Source organism: Schistocerca nitens, unplaced genomic scaffold, assembly GCF_023898315.1.
Source record: "Schistocerca nitens isolate TAMUIC-IGC-003100 unplaced genomic scaffold, iqSchNite1.1 HiC_scaffold_334, whole genome shotgun sequence".
Lineage (NCBI taxonomy): Eukaryota > Metazoa > Arthropoda > Insecta > Orthoptera > Acrididae > Schistocerca > Schistocerca nitens.
The window spans coordinates 36,995-55,308 of record NW_026045868.1 but is presented as its reverse complement, the minus strand read 5'-3'; the positions used below and the strand labels follow the sequence as shown (position 1 = coordinate 55,308).

General features: G+C 50.1%; 32 non-coding genes across 32 annotated transcripts; all 32 read right to left on the bottom strand.

Annotated features, from left to right (window-relative positions):
• Positions 1–213: 213 nt before the first annotated feature.
• Positions 214–295, bottom strand: Trnas-cga (transfer RNA serine (anticodon CGA)). Its single transcript has one exon. It is a non-coding gene; the product is annotated as a tRNA-Ser (tRNA).
• A 138-nt stretch (positions 296–433) lies between these two features.
• Trnak-uuu (transfer RNA lysine (anticodon UUU)) lies at positions 434–506 on the bottom strand. Its single transcript has one exon. It is a non-coding gene; the product is annotated as a tRNA-Lys (tRNA).
• Positions 507–1,038: 532 nt separating this feature from the next.
• Trnaf-gaa (transfer RNA phenylalanine (anticodon GAA)) lies at positions 1,039–1,111 on the bottom strand. The gene has a single exon. It is a non-coding gene; the product is annotated as a tRNA-Phe (tRNA).
• Positions 1,112–1,702: 591 nt separating this feature from the next.
• Trnas-uga (transfer RNA serine (anticodon UGA)) lies at positions 1,703–1,784 on the bottom strand. The gene has a single exon. It is a non-coding gene; the product is annotated as a tRNA-Ser (tRNA).
• Positions 1,785–2,482: 698 nt separating this feature from the next.
• Positions 2,483–2,564, bottom strand: Trnas-cga (transfer RNA serine (anticodon CGA)). The gene has a single exon. It is a non-coding gene; the product is annotated as a tRNA-Ser (tRNA).
• Positions 2,565–2,702: 138 nt separating this feature from the next.
• On the bottom strand, positions 2,703–2,775 carry Trnak-uuu (transfer RNA lysine (anticodon UUU)). Its single transcript has one exon. It is a non-coding gene; the product is annotated as a tRNA-Lys (tRNA).
• A 531-nt stretch (positions 2,776–3,306) lies between these two features.
• Positions 3,307–3,379, bottom strand: Trnaf-gaa (transfer RNA phenylalanine (anticodon GAA)). Its single transcript has one exon. It is a non-coding gene; the product is annotated as a tRNA-Phe (tRNA).
• A 591-nt stretch (positions 3,380–3,970) lies between these two features.
• On the bottom strand, positions 3,971–4,052 carry Trnas-uga (transfer RNA serine (anticodon UGA)). Its single transcript has one exon. It is a non-coding gene; the product is annotated as a tRNA-Ser (tRNA).
• A 687-nt stretch (positions 4,053–4,739) lies between these two features.
• On the bottom strand, positions 4,740–4,821 carry Trnas-cga (transfer RNA serine (anticodon CGA)). Its single transcript has one exon. It is a non-coding gene; the product is annotated as a tRNA-Ser (tRNA).
• Positions 4,822–4,959: 138 nt separating this feature from the next.
• Positions 4,960–5,032, bottom strand: Trnak-uuu (transfer RNA lysine (anticodon UUU)). Its single transcript has one exon. It is a non-coding gene; the product is annotated as a tRNA-Lys (tRNA).
• A 531-nt stretch (positions 5,033–5,563) lies between these two features.
• Trnaf-gaa (transfer RNA phenylalanine (anticodon GAA)) lies at positions 5,564–5,636 on the bottom strand. Its single transcript has one exon. It is a non-coding gene; the product is annotated as a tRNA-Phe (tRNA).
• Positions 5,637–6,227: 591 nt separating this feature from the next.
• Positions 6,228–6,309, bottom strand: Trnas-uga (transfer RNA serine (anticodon UGA)). Its single transcript has one exon. It is a non-coding gene; the product is annotated as a tRNA-Ser (tRNA).
• A 687-nt stretch (positions 6,310–6,996) lies between these two features.
• On the bottom strand, positions 6,997–7,078 carry Trnas-cga (transfer RNA serine (anticodon CGA)). The gene has a single exon. It is a non-coding gene; the product is annotated as a tRNA-Ser (tRNA).
• A 138-nt stretch (positions 7,079–7,216) lies between these two features.
• On the bottom strand, positions 7,217–7,289 carry Trnak-uuu (transfer RNA lysine (anticodon UUU)). Its single transcript has one exon. It is a non-coding gene; the product is annotated as a tRNA-Lys (tRNA).
• Positions 7,290–7,820: 531 nt separating this feature from the next.
• On the bottom strand, positions 7,821–7,893 carry Trnaf-gaa (transfer RNA phenylalanine (anticodon GAA)). The gene has a single exon. It is a non-coding gene; the product is annotated as a tRNA-Phe (tRNA).
• A 591-nt stretch (positions 7,894–8,484) lies between these two features.
• Positions 8,485–8,566, bottom strand: Trnas-uga (transfer RNA serine (anticodon UGA)). Its single transcript has one exon. It is a non-coding gene; the product is annotated as a tRNA-Ser (tRNA).
• Positions 8,567–9,264: 698 nt separating this feature from the next.
• Trnas-cga (transfer RNA serine (anticodon CGA)) lies at positions 9,265–9,346 on the bottom strand. The gene has a single exon. It is a non-coding gene; the product is annotated as a tRNA-Ser (tRNA).
• A 138-nt stretch (positions 9,347–9,484) lies between these two features.
• Trnak-uuu (transfer RNA lysine (anticodon UUU)) lies at positions 9,485–9,557 on the bottom strand. The gene has a single exon. It is a non-coding gene; the product is annotated as a tRNA-Lys (tRNA).
• A 531-nt stretch (positions 9,558–10,088) lies between these two features.
• Positions 10,089–10,161, bottom strand: Trnaf-gaa (transfer RNA phenylalanine (anticodon GAA)). Its single transcript has one exon. It is a non-coding gene; the product is annotated as a tRNA-Phe (tRNA).
• A 591-nt stretch (positions 10,162–10,752) lies between these two features.
• On the bottom strand, positions 10,753–10,834 carry Trnas-uga (transfer RNA serine (anticodon UGA)). Its single transcript has one exon. It is a non-coding gene; the product is annotated as a tRNA-Ser (tRNA).
• A 698-nt stretch (positions 10,835–11,532) lies between these two features.
• Positions 11,533–11,614, bottom strand: Trnas-cga (transfer RNA serine (anticodon CGA)). Its single transcript has one exon. It is a non-coding gene; the product is annotated as a tRNA-Ser (tRNA).
• A 138-nt stretch (positions 11,615–11,752) lies between these two features.
• Positions 11,753–11,825, bottom strand: Trnak-uuu (transfer RNA lysine (anticodon UUU)). The gene has a single exon. It is a non-coding gene; the product is annotated as a tRNA-Lys (tRNA).
• Positions 11,826–12,356: 531 nt separating this feature from the next.
• Positions 12,357–12,429, bottom strand: Trnaf-gaa (transfer RNA phenylalanine (anticodon GAA)). The gene has a single exon. It is a non-coding gene; the product is annotated as a tRNA-Phe (tRNA).
• Positions 12,430–13,020: 591 nt separating this feature from the next.
• Positions 13,021–13,102, bottom strand: Trnas-uga (transfer RNA serine (anticodon UGA)). The gene has a single exon. It is a non-coding gene; the product is annotated as a tRNA-Ser (tRNA).
• A 698-nt stretch (positions 13,103–13,800) lies between these two features.
• On the bottom strand, positions 13,801–13,882 carry Trnas-cga (transfer RNA serine (anticodon CGA)). The gene has a single exon. It is a non-coding gene; the product is annotated as a tRNA-Ser (tRNA).
• Positions 13,883–14,020: 138 nt separating this feature from the next.
• Positions 14,021–14,093, bottom strand: Trnak-uuu (transfer RNA lysine (anticodon UUU)). Its single transcript has one exon. It is a non-coding gene; the product is annotated as a tRNA-Lys (tRNA).
• A 532-nt stretch (positions 14,094–14,625) lies between these two features.
• On the bottom strand, positions 14,626–14,698 carry Trnaf-gaa (transfer RNA phenylalanine (anticodon GAA)). Its single transcript has one exon. It is a non-coding gene; the product is annotated as a tRNA-Phe (tRNA).
• Positions 14,699–15,289: 591 nt separating this feature from the next.
• On the bottom strand, positions 15,290–15,371 carry Trnas-uga (transfer RNA serine (anticodon UGA)). The gene has a single exon. It is a non-coding gene; the product is annotated as a tRNA-Ser (tRNA).
• Positions 15,372–16,069: 698 nt separating this feature from the next.
• Trnas-cga (transfer RNA serine (anticodon CGA)) lies at positions 16,070–16,151 on the bottom strand. Its single transcript has one exon. It is a non-coding gene; the product is annotated as a tRNA-Ser (tRNA).
• A 138-nt stretch (positions 16,152–16,289) lies between these two features.
• Trnak-uuu (transfer RNA lysine (anticodon UUU)) lies at positions 16,290–16,362 on the bottom strand. Its single transcript has one exon. It is a non-coding gene; the product is annotated as a tRNA-Lys (tRNA).
• Positions 16,363–16,895: 533 nt separating this feature from the next.
• Positions 16,896–16,968, bottom strand: Trnaf-gaa (transfer RNA phenylalanine (anticodon GAA)). The gene has a single exon. It is a non-coding gene; the product is annotated as a tRNA-Phe (tRNA).
• A 591-nt stretch (positions 16,969–17,559) lies between these two features.
• Positions 17,560–17,641, bottom strand: Trnas-uga (transfer RNA serine (anticodon UGA)). The gene has a single exon. It is a non-coding gene; the product is annotated as a tRNA-Ser (tRNA).
• Between the last annotated feature and the right edge of the window lie 673 nt (positions 17,642–18,314).

Below are 18,314 nucleotides of genomic sequence, written 5' to 3'. Positions count from 1 at the left end.
TCGGCGCGAGAAAATGACGGGAGCGCACTCGTGGGCCTGCGACGGCTTTCTGCAGTCCCAGCGTCAGTGCGTGGTGAACCGGTAACCACAGGAAGCAGCGGCCGTCGCGGAACTCTGTATTCTTAAATTTTCGTCTTGTTGAGAGTGGCGTCATTGGCTTGCACCCGCGTTCATGCGTGTGAAAATATTTGCTCTTCTTTACGCAAAATCGCACACAGCCGGTAGGACTCGAACCTACGCTCCCAGAGGGAATCTGATTTCGAGTCAGACGCCTTAACCACTCGGCCACGACTGCGCGGAGCGCAATCCTCTCCCGTCACATGCAACTGCCACCGTTTAAAGCACTGTGGTGGCAGGAAACGGCGTAGTTACATTCTCTTCCGTAGTGTTTCCGCCGCTACTAGACGAATCACTACCAAAGCATTAAAATTTCCGCCCAGACAGGGATTTGAACCCTGGACCCTTAGGTTAAAAGCCTAATGCTCTACCGGCTGAGCTACCCGGGCTCACAGGACGTTAGCAAACCTTCCACGATGCACAACTATACATTGGCTCATGTCCTTTACTGTTGTGCAATCGCTGCAACTAATAAAACGTCGCCTGGATGCTGTCTACAAACTTATCGTGCTAAGCTCGTAACAGACTATCAAAGAATACTGACACACGACGCAAAAACAAATTGCAGCAGTCGTTACGTCTCATGCGTTGGAGCAGAGGATTTACGTGTTTTGTTGACACTCACTGGGCAACTCGAAAATTCACAAGCATTTTGAATGCAATGTTTCCCACGCTTTCGCTCATTTCACAGTTCCGTTGGAGACGTTCTTCACGTCCTGACACAAAAAAGGGAACGCAGTCGGTAGGACATTTTTTTTTTTTATTTTCTTGCTTCCCAGGCAGTTGCCTACTGTGTTCCTCTTATGGCATGCACTAGACAACCAGAACAGCTACAGGAGGGAGTCACTTTTGTTCTCGGCGGTAGTTACATTATCACAAACTCAGAGCAATTCCATTGGCGTCAGCTTCAAAACGAATGCATGCCGAAACCCGGGATCGAACCAGGGACCTTTAGATCTTCAGTCTAACGCTCTCCCAACTGAGCTATTTCGGCTGACGTGGAACGTCTCTGTTTTGTACGTCTTCGTTAACCTCTGCCTCGTCGCCAATTTCACAGTCGTCTTCGTCTGATAAGACACAGGGACGCTGAAAGGCGAGCAGCAGATGCAGTGAAGCACCACACACATTTCTTCTGCTTCAATCATCGTAACAAGCAAACACGTCGACTCGATTCATGTAATATTGACTTCGCTGACGCTAGAAAACCGGTGCTATATCGATGCCACGTGCAACTCGTGTGCAGAGAACGAGACACAAGAAGGAGTGAGCCTCTCCACCGTGTGAGAGGCAGTATCTAGCAGATACACACGGTAAAACATTTGACTTGCGCTAGCTCATAAATTGCTGCACGTCATCGTCTGCAAGCTAAAATGGACACATCTGCACTGCCCAGAGAGGCGACACTTGCACTGACACCTGGTGGACGGCTGCGAGACGAGGAGATGAGCTGTGGCTTCTGGGCGCGACTTTAGCGCTGCACCCTGTAGCCAAGAACACTGCACATTGCTGGCGACCCACGTGTTTAGTAGTGACGCAACCGCTAGGATGCAGCTGAACGTCCATCTTCTGTGAGCGAGAAAATTTTCGCAGTCGGCAGGACTCGAACCTGCGCTCCCGGAGGGAATCTGATTTCAAGTCAGACGCCTTAACCACTCGGCCACGACTGCCGGTGGCAAAAGCGTCTTCCGACAAGTGAAAGTGCCACCTTGAGAAGCAATCCGATGGCAGAAAGCGGCTTGGCCTCACTCTTTTCTCTAGTGTTTCCATGGCCAGCACATTAGCCGTTACGAAAGTGTATTAATTTTCGCCCAGGCAGAGGCTTGGACCCAACACCCTTTGGTTGAAAACCTAACGCTCTACCGACTGAGCTATCGTACAGCTGCGTGATGAGCGAGTGATTCACATGTCGTAATTACTGGCTTATGGCTCCAATGGCGACTTCACCGACTTCCCACTGACGCACCGCTGACGCTAGTTTTCTGTCGTCTTAAGCGGTGGACATACTTGCAAGTAGCTGCGAGATCTTAAGAAAAGAAACGCTGCACCATTGCTTTTGCCGCACTCGAATGACTGAATTACGATTCTTAAAAAGAAATGAATGTTCGCTCTGTCCAAAACTTCCAAGCACATGTGTGTACTCACAAACTCGGCGTCGGCGCGAGAAAATGACGGGAGCGCACTCGTGGGCCTGCGACGGCTTTCTGCAGTCCCAGCGTCAGTGCGTGGTGAACCGGTAACCACAGGAAGCAGCGGCCGTCGCGGAACTCTGTATTCTTAAATTTTCGTCTTGTTGAGAGTGGCGTCATTGGCTTGCACCCGCGTTCATGCGTGTGAAAATATTTGCTCTTCTTTACGCAAAATCGCACGCAGCCGGTAGGACTCGAACCTACGCTCCCAGAGGGAATCTGATTTCGAGTCAGACGCCTTAACCACTCGGCCACGACTGCGCGGAGCGCAATCCTCTCCCGTCACATGCAACTGCCACCGTTTAAAGCACTGTGGTGGCAGGAAACGGCGTAGTTACATTCTCTTCCGTAGTGTTTCCGCCGCTACTAGACGAATCACTACCAAAGCATTAAAATTTCCGCCCAGACAGGGATTTGAACCCTGGACCCTTAGGTTAAAAGCCTAATGCTCTACCGGCTGAGCTACCCGGGCTCACAGGACGTTAGCAAACCTTCCACGATGCACAACTATACATTGGCTCATGTCCTTTACTGTTGTGCAATCGCTGCAACTAATAAAACGTCGCCTGGATGCTGTCTACAAACTTATCGTGCTAAGCTCGTAACAGACTATCAAAGAATACTGACACACGACGCAAAAACAAATTGCAGCAGTCGTTACGTCTCATGCGTTGGAGCAGAGGATTTACGTGTTTTGTTGACACTCACTGGGCAACTCGAAAATTCACAAGCATTTTGAATGCAATGTTTCCCACGCTTTCGCTCATTTCACAGTTCCGTTGGAGACGTTCTTCACGTCCTGACACAAAAAAGGGAACGCAGTCGGTAGGACATTTTTTTTTTTATTTTCTTGCTTCCCAGGCAGTTGCCTACTGTGTTCCTCTTATGGCATGCACTAGACAACCAGAACAGCTACAGGAGGGAGTCACTTTTGTTCTCGGCGGTAGTTACATTATCACAAACTCAGAGCAATTCCATTGGCGTCAGCTTCAAAACGAATGCATGCCGAAACCCGGGATCGAACCAGGGACCTTTAGATCTTCAGTCTAACGCTCTCCCAACTGAGCTATTTCGGCTGACGTGGAACGTCTCTGTTTTGTACGTCTTCGTTAACCTCTGCCTCGTCGCCAATTTCACAGTCGTCTTCGTCTGATAAGACACAGGGACGCTGAAAGGCGAGCAGCAGATGCAGTGAAGCACCACACACATTTCTTCTGCTTCAATCATCGTAACAAGCAAACACGTCGACTCGATTCATGTAATATTGACTTCGCTGACGCTAGAAAACCGGTGCTATATCGATGCCACGTGCAACTCGTGTGCAGAGAACGAGACACAAGAAGGAGTGAGCCTCTCCACCGTGTGAGAGGCAGTATCTAGCAGATACACACGGTAAAACATTTGACTTGCGCTAGCTCATAAATTGCTGCACGTCATCGTCTGCAAGCTAAAATGGACACATCTGCACTGCCCAGAGAGGCGACACTTGCACTGACACCTGGTGGACGGCTGCGAGACGAGGAGATGAGCTGTGGCTTCTGGGCGCGACTTTAGCGCTGCACCCTGTAGCCAAGAACACTGCACATTGCTGGCGACCCACGTGTTTAGTAGTGACGCAACCGCTAGGATGCAGCTGAACGTCCATCTTCTGTGAGCGAGAAAATTTTCGCAGTCGGCAGGACTCGAACCTGCGCTCCCAGAGGGAATCTGATTTCAAGTCAGACGCCTTAACCACTCGGCCACGACTGCCGGTGGCAAAAGCGTCTTCCGACAAGTGAAAGTGCCACCTTGAGAAGCAATCCGATGGCAGAAAGCGGCTTGGCCTCACTCTTTTCTCTAGTGTTTCCATGGCCAGCACATTAGCCGTTACGAAAGTGTATTAATTTTCGCCCAGGCAGAGGCTTGGACCCAACACCCTTTGGTTGAAAACCTAACGCTCTACCGACTGAGCTATCGTACAGCTGCGTGATGAGCGAGTGATTCACATGTCGTAATTACTGGCTTATGGCTCCAATGGCGACTTCACCGACTTACCGCTGACGCTAGTTTTCTGTCGTCTTAAGCGGTGGACATACTTGCAAGTAGCTGCGAGATCTTAAGAAAAGAAACGCTGCACCATTGCTTTTGCCGCACTCGAATGACTGAATTACGATTCTTAAAAAGAAATGAATGTTCGCTCTGTCCAAAACTTCCAAGCACATGTGTGTACTCACAAACTCGGCGTCGGCGCGAGAAAATGACGGGAGCGCACTCGTGGGCCTGCGACGGCTTTCTGCAGTCCCAGCGTCAGTGCGTGGTGAACCGGTAACCACAGGAAGCAGCGGCCGTCGCGGAACTCTGTATTCTTAAATTTTCGTCTTGTTGAGAGTGGCGTCATTGGCTTGCACCCGCGTTCATGCGTGTGAAAATATTTGCTCTTCTTTACGCAAAATCGCACGCAGCCGGTAGGACTCGAACCTACGCTCCCAGAGGGAATCTGATTTCGAGTCAGACGCCTTAACCACTCGGCCACGACTGCGCGGAGCGCAATCCTCTCCCGTCACATGCAACTGCCACCGTTTAAAGCACTGTGGTGGCAGGAAACGGCGTAGTTACATTCTCTTCCGTAGTGTTTCCGCCGCTACTAGACGAATCACTACCAAAGCATTAAAATTTCCGCCCAGACAGGGATTTGAACCCTGGACCCTTAGGTTAAAAGCCTAATGCTCTACCGGCTGAGCTACCCGGGCTCACAGGACGTTAGCAAACCTTCCACGATGCACAACTATACATTGGCTCATGTCCTTTACTGTTGTGCAATCGCTGCAACTAATAAAACGTCGCCTGGATGCTGTCTACAAACTTATCGTGCTAAGCTCGTAACAGACTATCAAAGAATACTGACACACGACGCAAAAACAAATTGCAGCAGTCGTTACGTCTCATGCGTTGGAGCAGAGGATTTACGTGTTTTGTTGACACTCACTGGGCAACTCGAAAATTCACAAGCATTTTGAATGCAATGTTTCCCACGCTTTCGCTCATTTCACAGTTCCGTTGGAGACGTTCTTCACGTCCTGACACAAAAAAGGGAACGCAGTCGGTAGGACATTTTTTTTTTTATTTTCTTGCTTCCCAGGCAGTTGCCTACTGTGTTCCTCTTATGGCATGCACTAGACAACCAGAACAGCTACAGGAGGGAGTCACTTTTGTTCTCGGCGGTAGTTACATTATCACAAACTCAGAGCAATTCCATTGGCGTCAGCTTCAAAACGAATGCATGCCGAAACCCGGGATCGAACCAGGGACCTTTAGATCTTCAGTCTAACGCTCTCCCAACTGAGCTATTTCGGCTGACGTGGAACGTCTCTGTTTTGTACGTCTTCGTTAACCTCTGCCTCGTCGCCAATTTCACAGTCGTCTTCGTCTGATAAGACACAGGGACGCTGAAAGGCGAGCAGCAGATGCAGTGAAGCACCACACACATTTCTTCTGCTTCAATCATCGTAACAAGCAAACACGTCGACTCGATTCATGTAATATTGACTTCGCTGACGCTAGAAAACCGGTGCTATATCGATGCCACGTGCAACTCGTGTGCAGAGAACGAGACACAAGAAGGAGTGAGCCTCTCCACCGTGTGAGAGGCAGTATCTAGCAGATACACACGGTAAAACATTTGACTTGCGCTAGCTCATAAATTGCTGCACGTCATCGTCTGCAAGCTAAAATGGACACATCTGCACTGCCCAGAGAGGCGACACTTGCACTGACACCTGGTGGACGGCTGCGAGACGAGGAGATGAGCTGTGGCTTCTGGGCGCGACTTTAGCGCTGCACCCTGTAGCCAAGAACACTGCACATTGCTGGCGACCCACGTGTTTAGTAGTGACGCAACCGCTAGGATGCAGCTGAACGTCCATCTTCTGTGAGCGAGAAAATTTTCGCAGTCGGCAGGACTCGAACCTGCGCTCCCAGAGGGAATCTGATTTCAAGTCAGACGCCTTAACCACTCGGCCACGACTGCCGGTGGCAAAAGCGTCTTCCGACAAGTGAAAGTGCCACCTTGAGAAGCAATCCGATGGCAGAAAGCGGCTTGGCCTCACTCTTTTCTCTAGTGTTTCCATGGCCAGCACATTAGCCGTTACGAAAGTGTATTAATTTTCGCCCAGGCAGAGGCTTGGACCCAACACCCTTTGGTTGAAAACCTAACGCTCTACCGACTGAGCTATCGTACAGCTGCGTGATGAGCGAGTGATTCACATGTCGTAATTACTGGCTTATGGCTCCAATGGCGACTTCACCGACTTACCGCTGACGCTAGTTTTCTGTCGTCTTAAGCGGTGGACATACTTGCAAGTAGCTGCGAGATCTTAAGAAAAGAAACGCTGCACCATTGCTTTTGCCGCACTCGAATGACTGAATTACGATTCTTAAAAAGAAATGAATGTTCGCTCTGTCCAAAACTTCCAAGCACATGTGTGTACTCACAAACTCGGCGTCGGCGCGAGAAAATGACGGGAGCGCACTCGTGGGCCTGCGACGGCTTTCTGCAGTCCCAGCGTCAGTGCGTGGTGAACCGGTAACCACAGGAAGCAGCGGCCGTCGCGGAACTCTGTATTCTTAAATTTTCGTCTTGTTGAGAGTGGCGTCATTGGCTTGCACCCGCGTTCATGCGTGTGAAAATATTTGCTCTTCTTTACGCAAAATCGCACGCAGCCGGTAGGACTCGAACCTACGCTCCCAGAGGGAATCTGATTTCGAGTCAGACGCCTTAACCACTCGGCCACGACTGCGCGGAGCGCAATCCTCTCCCGTCACATGCAACTGCCACCGTTTAAAGCACTGTGGTGGCAGGAAACGGCGTAGTTACATTCTCTTCCGTAGTGTTTCCGCCGCTACTAGACGAATCACTACCAAAGCATTAAAATTTCCGCCCAGACAGGGATTTGAACCCTGGACCCTTAGGTTAAAAGCCTAATGCTCTACCGGCTGAGCTACCCGGGCTCACAGGACGTTAGCAAACCTTCCACGATGCACAACTATACATTGGCTCATGTCCTTTACTGTTGTGCAATCGCTGCAACTAATAAAACGTCGCCTGGATGCTGTCTACAAACTTATCGTGCTAAGCTCGTAACAGACTATCAAAGAATACTGACACACGACGCAAAAACAAATTGCAGCAGTCGTTACGTCTCATGCGTTGGAGCAGAGGATTTACGTGTTTTGTTGACACTCACTGGGCAACTCGAAAATTCACAAGCATTTTGAATGCAATGTTTCCCACGCTTTCGCTCATTTCACAGTTCCGTTGGAGACGTTCTTCACGTCCTGACACAAAAAAGGGAACGCAGTCGGTAGGACATTTTTTTTTTTATTTTCTTGCTTCCCAGGCAGTTGCCTACTGTGTTCCTCTTATGGCATGCACTAGACAACCAGAACAGCTACAGGAGGGAGTCACTTTTGTTCTCGGCGGTAGTTACATTATCACAAACTCAGAGCAATTCCATTGGCGTCAGCTTCAAAACGAATGCATGCCGAAACCCGGGATCGAACCAGGGACCTTTAGATCTTCAGTCTAACGCTCTCCCAACTGAGCTATTTCGGCTGACGTGGAACGTCTCTGTTTTGTACGTCTTCGTTAACCTCTGCCTCGTCGCCAATTTCACAGTCGTCTTCGTCTGATAAGACACAGGGACGCTGAAAGGCGAGCAGCAGATGCAGTGAAGCACCACACACATTTCTTCTGCTTCAATCATCGTAACAAGCAAACACGTCGACTCGATTCATGTAATATTGACTTCGCTGACGCTAGAAAACCGGTGCTATATCGATGCCACGTGCAACTCGTGTGCAGAGAACGAGACACAAGAAGGAGTGAGCCTCTCCACCGTGTGAGAGGCAGTATCTAGCAGATACACACGGTAAAACATTTGACTTGCGCTAGCTCATAAATTGCTGCACGTCATCGTCTGCAAGCTAAAATGGACACATCTGCACTGCCCAGAGAGGCGACACTTGCACTGACACCTGGTGGACGGCTGCGAGACGAGGAGATGAGCTGTGGCTTCTGGGCGCGACTTTAGCGCTGCACCCTGTAGCCAAGAACACTGCACATTGCTGGCGACCCACGTGTTTAGTAGTGACGCAACCGCTAGGATGCAGCTGAACGTCCATCTTCTGTGAGCGAGAAAATTTTCGCAGTCGGCAGGACTCGAACCTGCGCTCCCAGAGGGAATCTGATTTCAAGTCAGACGCCTTAACCACTCGGCCACGACTGCCGGTGGCAAAAGCGTCTTCCGACAAGTGAAAGTGCCACCTTGAGAAGCAATCCGATGGCAGAAAGCGGCTTGGCCTCACTCTTTTCTCTAGTGTTTCCATGGCCAGCACATTAGCCGTTACGAAAGTGTATTAATTTTCGCCCAGGCAGAGGCTTGGACCCAACACCCTTTGGTTGAAAACCTAACGCTCTACCGACTGAGCTATCGTACAGCTGCGTGATGAGCGAGTGATTCACATGTCGTAATTACTGGCTTATGGCTCCAATGGCGACTTCACCGACTTCCCACTGACGCACCGCTGACGCTAGTTTTCTGTCGTCTTAAGCGGTGGACATACTTGCAAGTAGCTGCGAGATCTTAAGAAAAGAAACGCTGCACCATTGCTTTTGCCGCACTCGAATGACTGAATTACGATTCTTAAAAAGAAATGAATGTTCGCTCTGTCCAAAACTTCCAAGCACATGTGTGTACTCACAAACTCGGCGTCGGCGCGAGAAAATGACGGGAGCGCACTCGTGGGCCTGCGACGGCTTTCTGCAGTCCCAGCGTCAGTGCGTGGTGAACCGGTAACCACAGGAAGCAGCGGCCGTCGCGGAACTCTGTATTCTTAAATTTTCGTCTTGTTGAGAGTGGCGTCATTGGCTTGCACCCGCGTTCATGCGTGTGAAAATATTTGCTCTTCTTTACGCAAAATCGCACGCAGCCGGTAGGACTCGAACCTACGCTCCCAGAGGGAATCTGATTTCGAGTCAGACGCCTTAACCACTCGGCCACGACTGCGCGGAGCGCAATCCTCTCCCGTCACATGCAACTGCCACCGTTTAAAGCACTGTGGTGGCAGGAAACGGCGTAGTTACATTCTCTTCCGTAGTGTTTCCGCCGCTACTAGACGAATCACTACCAAAGCATTAAAATTTCCGCCCAGACAGGGATTTGAACCCTGGACCCTTAGGTTAAAATCCTAATGCTCTACCGGCTGAGCTACCCGGGCTCACAGGACGTTAGCAAACCTTCCACGATGCACAACTATACATTGGCTCATGTCCTTTACTGTTGTGCAATCGCTGCAACTAATAAAACGTCGCCTGGATGCTGTCTACAAACTTATCGTGCTAAGCTCGTAACAGACTATCAAAGAATACTGACACACGACGCAAAAACAAATTGCAGCAGTCGTTACGTCTCATGCGTTGGAGCAGAGGATTTACGTGTTTTGTTGACACTCACTGGGCAACTCGAAAATTCACAAGCATTTTGAATGCAATGTTTCCCACGCTTTCGCTCATTTCACAGTTCCGTTGGAGACGTTCTTCACGTCCTGACACAAAAAAGGGAACGCAGTCGGTAGGACATTTTTTTTTTTATTTTCTTGCTTCCCAGGCAGTTGCCTACTGTGTTCCTCTTATGGCATGCACTAGACAACCAGAACAGCTACAGGAGGGAGTCACTTTTGTTCTCGGCGGTAGTTACATTATCACAAACTCAGAGCAATTCCATTGGCGTCAGCTTCAAAACGAATGCATGCCGAAACCCGGGATCGAACCAGGGACCTTTAGATCTTCAGTCTAACGCTCTCCCAACTGAGCTATTTCGGCTGACGTGGAACGTCTCTGTTTTGTACGTCTTCGTTAACCTCTGCCTCGTCGCCAATTTCACAGTCGTCTTCGTCTGATAAGACACAGGGACGCTGAAAGGCGAGCAGCAGATGCAGTGAAGCACCACACACATTTCTTCTGCTTCAATCATCGTAACAAGCAAACACGTCGACTCGATTCATGTAATATTGACTTCGCTGACGCTAGAAAACCGGTGCTATATCGATGCCACGTGCAACTCGTGTGCAGAGAACGAGACACAAGAAGGAGTGAGCCTCTCCACCGTGTGAGAGGCAGTATCTAGCAGATACACACGGTAAAACATTTGACTTGCGCTAGCTCATAAATTGCTGCACGTCATCGTCTGCAAGCTAAAATGGACACATCTGCACTGCCCAGAGAGGCGACACTTGCACTGACACCTGGTGGACGGCTGCGAGACGAGGAGATGAGCTGTGGCTTCTGGGCGCGACTTTAGCGCTGCACCCTGTAGCCAAGAACACTGCACATTGCTGGCGACCCACGTGTTTAGTAGTGACGCAACCGCTAGGATGCAGCTGAACGTCCATCTTCTGTGAGCGAGAAAATTTTCGCAGTCGGCAGGACTCGAACCTGCGCTCCCAGAGGGAATCTGATTTCAAGTCAGACGCCTTAACCACTCGGCCACGACTGCCGGTGGCAAAAGCGTCTTCCGACAAGTGAAAGTGCCACCTTGAGAAGCAATCCGATGGCAGAAAGCGGCTTGGCCTCACTCTTTTCTCTAGTGTTTCCATGGCCAGCACATTAGCCGTTACGAAAGTGTATTAATTTTCGCCCAGGCAGAGGCTTGGACCCAACACCCTTTGGTTGAAAACCTAACGCTCTACCGACTGAGCTATCGTACAGCTGCGTGATGAGCGAGTGATTCACATGTCGTAATTACTGGCTTATGGCTCCAATGGCGACTTCACCGACTTCCCACTGACGCACCGCTGACGCTAGTTTTCTGTCGTCTTAAGCGGTGGACATACTTGCAAGTAGCTGCGAGATCTTAAGAAAAGAAACGCTGCACCATTGCTTTTGCCGCACTCGAATGACTGAATTACGATTCTTAAAAAGAAATGAATGTTCGCTCTGTCCAAAACTTCCAAGCACATGTGTGTACTCACAAACTCGGCGTCGGCGCGAGAAAATGACGGGAGCGCACTCGTGGGCCTGCGACGGCTTTCTGCAGTCCCAGCGTCAGTGCGTGGTGAACCGGTAACCACAGGAAGCAGCGGCCGTCGCGGAACTCTGTATTCTTAAATTTTCGTCTTGTTGAGAGTGGCGTCATTGGCTTGCACCCGCGTTCATGCGTGTGAAAATATTTGCTCTTCTTTACGCAAAATCGCACGCAGCCGGTAGGACTCGAACCTACGCTCCCAGAGGGAATCTGATTTCGAGTCAGACGCCTTAACCACTCGGCCACGACTGCGCGGAGCGCAATCCTCTCCCGTCACATGCAACTGCCACCGTTTAAAGCACTGTGGTGGCAGGAAACGGCGTAGTTACATTCTCTTCCGTAGTGTTTCCGCCGCTACTAGACGAATCACTACCAAAGCATTAAAATTTCCGCCCAGACAGGGATTTGAACCCTGGACCCTTAGGTTAAAATCCTAATGCTCTACCGGCTGAGCTACCCGGGCTCACAGGACGTTAGCAAACCTTCCACGATGCACAACTATACATTGGCTCATGTCCTTTACTGTTGTGCAATCGCTGCAACTAATAAAACGTCGCCTGGATGCTGTCTACAAACTTATCGTGCTAAGCTCGTAACAGACTATCAAAGAATACTGACACACGACGCAAAAACAAATTGCAGCAGTCGTTACGTCTCATGCGTTGGAGCAGAGGATTTACGTGTTTTGTTGACACTCACTGGGCAACTCGAAAATTCACAAGCATTTTGAATGCAATGTTTCCCACGCTTTCGCTCATTTCACAGTTCCGTTGGAGACGTTCTTCACGTCCTGACACAAAAAAGGGAACGCAGTCGGTAGGACATTTTTTTTTTTATTTTCTTGCTTCCCAGGCAGTTGCCTACTGTGTTCCTCTTATGGCATGCACTAGACAACCAGAACAGCTACAGGAGGGAGTCACTTTTGTTCTCGGCGGTAGTTACATTATCACAAACTCAGAGCAATTCCATTGGCGTCAGCTTCAAAACGAATGCATGCCGAAACCCGGGATCGAACCAGGGACCTTTAGATCTTCAGTCTAACGCTCTCCCAACTGAGCTATTTCGGCTGACGTGGAACGTCTCTGTTTTGTACGTCTTCGTTAACCTCTGCCTCGTCGCCAATTTCACAGTCGTCTTCGTCTGATAAGACACAGGGACGCTGAAAGGCGAGCAGCAGATGCAGTGAAGCACCACACACATTTCTTCTGCTTCAATCATCGTAACAAGCAAACACGTCGACTCGATTCATGTAATATTGACTTCGCTGACGCTAGAAAACCGGTGCTATATCGATGCCACGTGCAACTCGTGTGCAGAGAACGAGACACAAGAAGGAGTGAGCCTCTCCACCGTGTGAGAGGCAGTATCTAGCAGATACACACGGTAAAACATTTGACTTGCGCTAGCTCATAAATTGCTGCACGTCATCGTCTGCAAGCTAAAATGGACACATCTGCACTGCCCAGAGAGGCGACACTTGCACTGACACCTGGTGGACGGCTGCGAGACGAGGAGATGAGCTGTGGCTTCTGGGCGCGACTTTAGCGCTGCACCCTGTAGCCAAGAACACTGCACATTGCTGGCGACCCACGTGTTTAGTAGTGACGCAACCGCTAGGATGCAGCTGAACGTCCATCTTCTGTGAGCGAGAAAATTTTCGCAGTCGGCAGGACTCGAACCTGCGCTCCCAGAGGGAATCTGATTTCAAGTCAGACGCCTTAACCACTCGGCCACGACTGCCGGTGGCAAAAGCGTCTTCCGACAAGTGAAAGTGCCACCTTGAGAAGCAATCCGATGGCAGAAAGCGGCTTGGCCTCACTCTTTTCTCTAGTGTTTCCATGGCCAGCACATTAGCCGTTACGAAAGTGTATTAATTTTCGCCCAGGCAGAGGCTTGGACCCAACACCCTTTGGTTGAAAACCTAACGCTCTACCGACTGAGCTATCGTACAGCTGCGTGATGAGCGAGTGATTCACATGTCGTAATTACTGGCTTATGGCTCCAATGGCGACTTCACCGACTTCCCACTGACGCACCGCTGACGCTAGTTTTCTGTCGTCTTAAGCGGTGGACATACTTGCAAGTAGCTGCGAGATCTTAAGAAAAGAAACGCTGCACCATTGCTTTTGCCGCACTCGAATGACTGAATTACGATTCTTAAAAAGAAATGAATGTTCGCTCTGTCCAAAACTTCCAAGCACATGTGTGTACTCACAAACTCGGCGTCGGCGCGAGAAAATGACGGGAGCGCACTCGTGGGCCTGCGACGGCTTTCTGCAGTCCCAGCGTCAGTGCGTGGTGAACCGGTAACCACAGGAAGCAGCGGCCGTCGCGGAACTCTGTATTCTTAAATTTTCGTCTTGTTGAGAGTGGCGTCATTGGCTTGCACCCGCGTTCATGCGTGTGAAAATATTTGCTCTTCTTTACGCAAAATCGCACGCAGCCGGTAGGACTCGAACCTACGCTCCCAGAGGGAATCTGATTTCGAGTCAGACGCCTTAACCACTCGGCCACGACTGCGCGGAGCGCAATCCTCTCCCGTCACATGCAACTGCCACCGTTTAAAGCACTGTGGTGGCAGGAAACGGCGTAGTTACATTCTCTTCCGTAGTGTTTCCGCCGCTACTAGACGAATCACTACCAAAGCATTAAAATTTCCGCCCAGACAGGGATTTGAACCCTGGACCCTTAGGTTAAAAGCCTAATGCTCTACCGGCTGAGCTACCCGGGCTCACAGGACGTTAGCAAACCTTCCACGATGCACAACTATACATTGGCTCATGTCCTTTACTGTTGTGCAATCGCTGCAACTAATAAAACGTCGCCTGGATGCTGTCTACAAACTTATCGTGCTAAGCTCGTAACAGACTATCAAAGAATACTGACACACGACGCAAAAACAAATTGCAGCAGTCGTTACGTCTCATGCGTTGGAGCAGAGGATTTACGTGTTTTGTTGACACTCACTGGGCAACTCGAAAATTCACAAGCATTTTGAATGCAATGTTTCCCACGCTTTCGCTCATTTCACAGTTCCGTTGGAGACGTTCTTCACGTCCTGACACAAAAAAGGGAACGCAGTCGGTAGGACATTTTTTTTTTTTATTTTCTTGCTTCCCAGGCAGTTGCCTACTGTGTTCCTCTTATGGCATGCACTAGACAACCAGAACAGCTACAGGAGGGAGTCACTTTTGTTCTCGGCGGTAGTTACATTATCACAAACTCAGAGCAATTCCATTGGCGTCAGCTTCAAAACGAATGCATGCCGAAACCCGGGATCGAACCAGGGACCTTTAGATCTTCAGTCTAACGCTCTCCCAACTGAGCTATTTCGGCTGACGTGGAACGTCTCTGTTTTGTACGTCTTCGTTAACCTCTGCCTCGTCGCCAATTTCACAGTCGTCTTCGTCTGATAAGACACAGGGACGCTGAAAGGCGAGCAGCAGATGCAGTGAAGCACCACACACATTTCTTCTGCTTCAATCATCGTAACAAGCAAACACGTCGACTCGATTCATGTAATATTGACTTCGCTGACGCTAGAAAACCGGTGCTATATCGATGCCACGTGCAACTCGTGTGCAGAGAACGAGACACAAGAAGGAGTGAGCCTCTCCACCGTGTGAGAGGCAGTATCTAGCAGATACACACGGTAAAACATTTGACTTGCGCTAGCTCATAAATTGCTGCACGTCATCGTCTGCAAGCTAAAATGGACACATCTGCACTGCCCAGAGAGGCGACACTTGCACTGACACCTGGTGGACGGCTGCGAGACGAGGAGATGAGCTGTGGCTTCTGGGCGCGACTTTAGCGCTGCACCCTGTAGCCAAGAACACTGCACATTGCTGGCGACCCACGTGTTTAGTAGTGACGCAACCGCTAGGATGCAGCTGAACGTCCATCTTCTGTGAGCGAGAAAATTTTCGCAGTCGGCAGGACTCGAACCTGCGCTCCCAGAGGGAATCTGATTTCAAGTCAGACGCCTTAACCACTCGGCCACGACTGCCGGTGGCAAAAGCGTCTTCCGACAAGTGAAAGTGCCACCTTGAGAAGCAATCCGATGGCAGAAAGCGGCTTGGCCTCACTCTTTTCTCTAGTGTTTCCATGGCCAGCACATTAGCCGTTACGAAAGTGTATTAATTTTCGCCCAGGCAGAGGCTTGGACCCAACACCCTTTGGTTGAAAACCTAACGCTCTACCGACTGAGCTATCGTACAGCTGCGTGATGAGCGAGTGATTCACATGTCGTAATTACTGGCTTATGGCTCCAATGGCGACTTCACCGACTTCCCACTGACGCACCGCTGACGCTAGTTTTCTGTCGTCTTAAGCGGTGGACATACTTGCAAGTAGCTGCGAGATCTTAAGAAAAGAAACGCTGCACCATTGCTTTTGCCGCACTCGAATGACTGAATTACGATTCTTAAAAAGAAATGAATGTTCGCTCTGTCCAAAACTTCCAAGCACATGTGTGTACTCACAAACTCGGCGTCGGCGCGAGAAAATGACGGGAGCGCACTCGTGGGCCTGCGACGGCTTTCTGCAGTCCCAGCGTCAGTGCGTGGTGAACCGGTAACCACAGGAAGCAGCGGCCGTCGCGGAACTCTGTATTCTTAAATTTTCGTCTTGTTGAGAGTGGCGTCATTGGCTTGCACCCGCGTTCATGCGTGTGAAAATATTTGCTCTTCTTTACGCAAAATCGCACGCAGCCGGTAGGACTCGAACCTACGCTCCCAGAGGGAATCTGATTTCGAGTCAGACGCCTTAACCACTCGGCCACGACTGCGCGGAGCGCAATCCTCTCCCGTCACATGCAACTGCCACCGTTTAAAGCACTGTGGTGGCAGGAAACGGCGTAGTTACATTCTCTTCCGTAGTGTTTCCGCCGCTACTAGACGAATCACTACCAAAGCATTAAAATTTCCGCCCAGACAGGGATTTGAACCCTGGACCCTTAGGTTAAAAGCCTAATGCTCTACCGGCTGAGCTACCCGGGCTCACAGGACGTTAGCAAACCTTCCACGATGCACAACTATACATTGGCTCATGTCCTTTACTGTTGTGCAATCGCTGCAACTAATAAAACGTCGCCTGGATGCTGTCTACAAACTTATCGTGCTAAGCTCGTAACAGACTATCAAAGAATACTGACACACGACGCAAAAACAAATTGCAGCAGTCGTTACGTCTCATGCGTTGGAGCAGAGGATTTACGTGTTTTGTTGACACTCACTGGGCAACTCGAAAATTCACAAGCATTTTGAATGCAATGTTTCCCACGCTTTCGCTCATTTCACAGTTCCGTTGGAGACGTTCTTCACGTCCTGACACAAAAAAGGGAACGCAGTCGGTAGGACATTTTTTTTTTTTTATTTTCTTGCTTCCCAGGCAGTTGCCTACTGTGTTCCTCTTATGGCATGCACTAGACAACCAGAACAGCTACAGGAGGGAGTCACTTTTGTTCTCGGCGGTAGTTACATTATCACAAACTCAGAGCAATTCCATTGGCGTCAGCTTCAAAACGAATGCATGCCGAAACCCGGGATCGAACCAGGGACCTTTAGATCTTCAGTCTAACGCTCTCCCAACTGAGCTATTTCGGCTGACGTGGAACGTCTCTGTTTTGTACGTCTTCGTTAACCTCTGCCTCGTCGCCAATTTCACAGTCGTCTTCGTCTGATAAGACACAGGGACGCTGAAAGGCGAGCAGCAGATGCAGTGAAGCACCACACACATTTCTTCTGCTTCAATCATCGTAACAAGCAAACACGTCGACTCGATTCATGTAATATTGACTTCGCTGACGCTAGAAAACCGGTGCTATATCGATGCCACGTGCAACTCGTGTGCAGAGAACGAGACACAAGAAGGAGTGAGCCTCTCCACCGTGTGAGAGGCAGTATCTAGCAGATACACACGGTAAAACATTTGACTTGCGCTAGCTCATAAATTGCTGCACGTCATCGTCTGCAAGCTAAAATGGACACATCTGCACTGCCCAGAGAGGCGACACTTGCACTGACACCTGGTGGACGGCTGCGAGACGAGGAGATGAGCTGTGGCTTCTGGGCGCGACTTTAGCGCTGCACCCTGTAGCCAAGAACACTGCACATTGCTGGCGACCCACGTGTTTAGTAGTGACGCAACCGCTAGGATGCAGCTGAACGTCCATCTTCTGTGAGCGAGAAAATTTTCGCAGTCGGCAGGACTCGAACCTGCGCTCCCAGAGGGAATCTGATTTCAAGTCAGACGCCTTAACCACTCGGCCACGACTGCCGGTGGCAAAAGCGTCTTCCGACAAGTGAAAGTGCCACCTTGAGAAGCAATCCGATGGCAGAAAGCGGCTTGGCCTCACTCTTTTCTCTAGTGTTTCCATGGCCAGCACATTAGCCGTTACGAAAGTGTATTAATTTTCGCCCAGGCAGAGGCTTGGACCCAACACCCTTTGGTTGAAAACCTAACGCTCTACCGACTGAGCTATCGTACAGCTGCGTGATGAGCGAGTGATTCACATGTCGTAATTACTGGCTTATGGCTCCAATGGCGACTTCACCGACTTCCCACTGACGCACCGCTGACGCTAGTTTTCTGTCGTCTTAAGCGGTGGACATACTTGCAAGTAGCTGCGAGATCTTAAGAAAAGAAACGCTGCACCATTGCTTTTGCCGCACTCGAATGACTGAATTACGATTCTTAAAAAGAAATGAATGTTCGCTCTGTCCAAAACTTCCAAGCACATGTGTGTACTCACAAACTCGGCGTCGGCGCGAGAAAATGACGGGAGCGCACTCGTGGGCCTGCGACGGCTTTCTGCAGTCCCAGCGTCAGTGCGTGGTGAACCGGTAACCACAGGAAGCAGCGGCCGTCGCGGAACTCTGTATTCTTAAATTTTCGTCTTGTTGAGAGTGGCGTCATTGGCTTGCACCCGCGTTCATGCGTGTGAAAATAT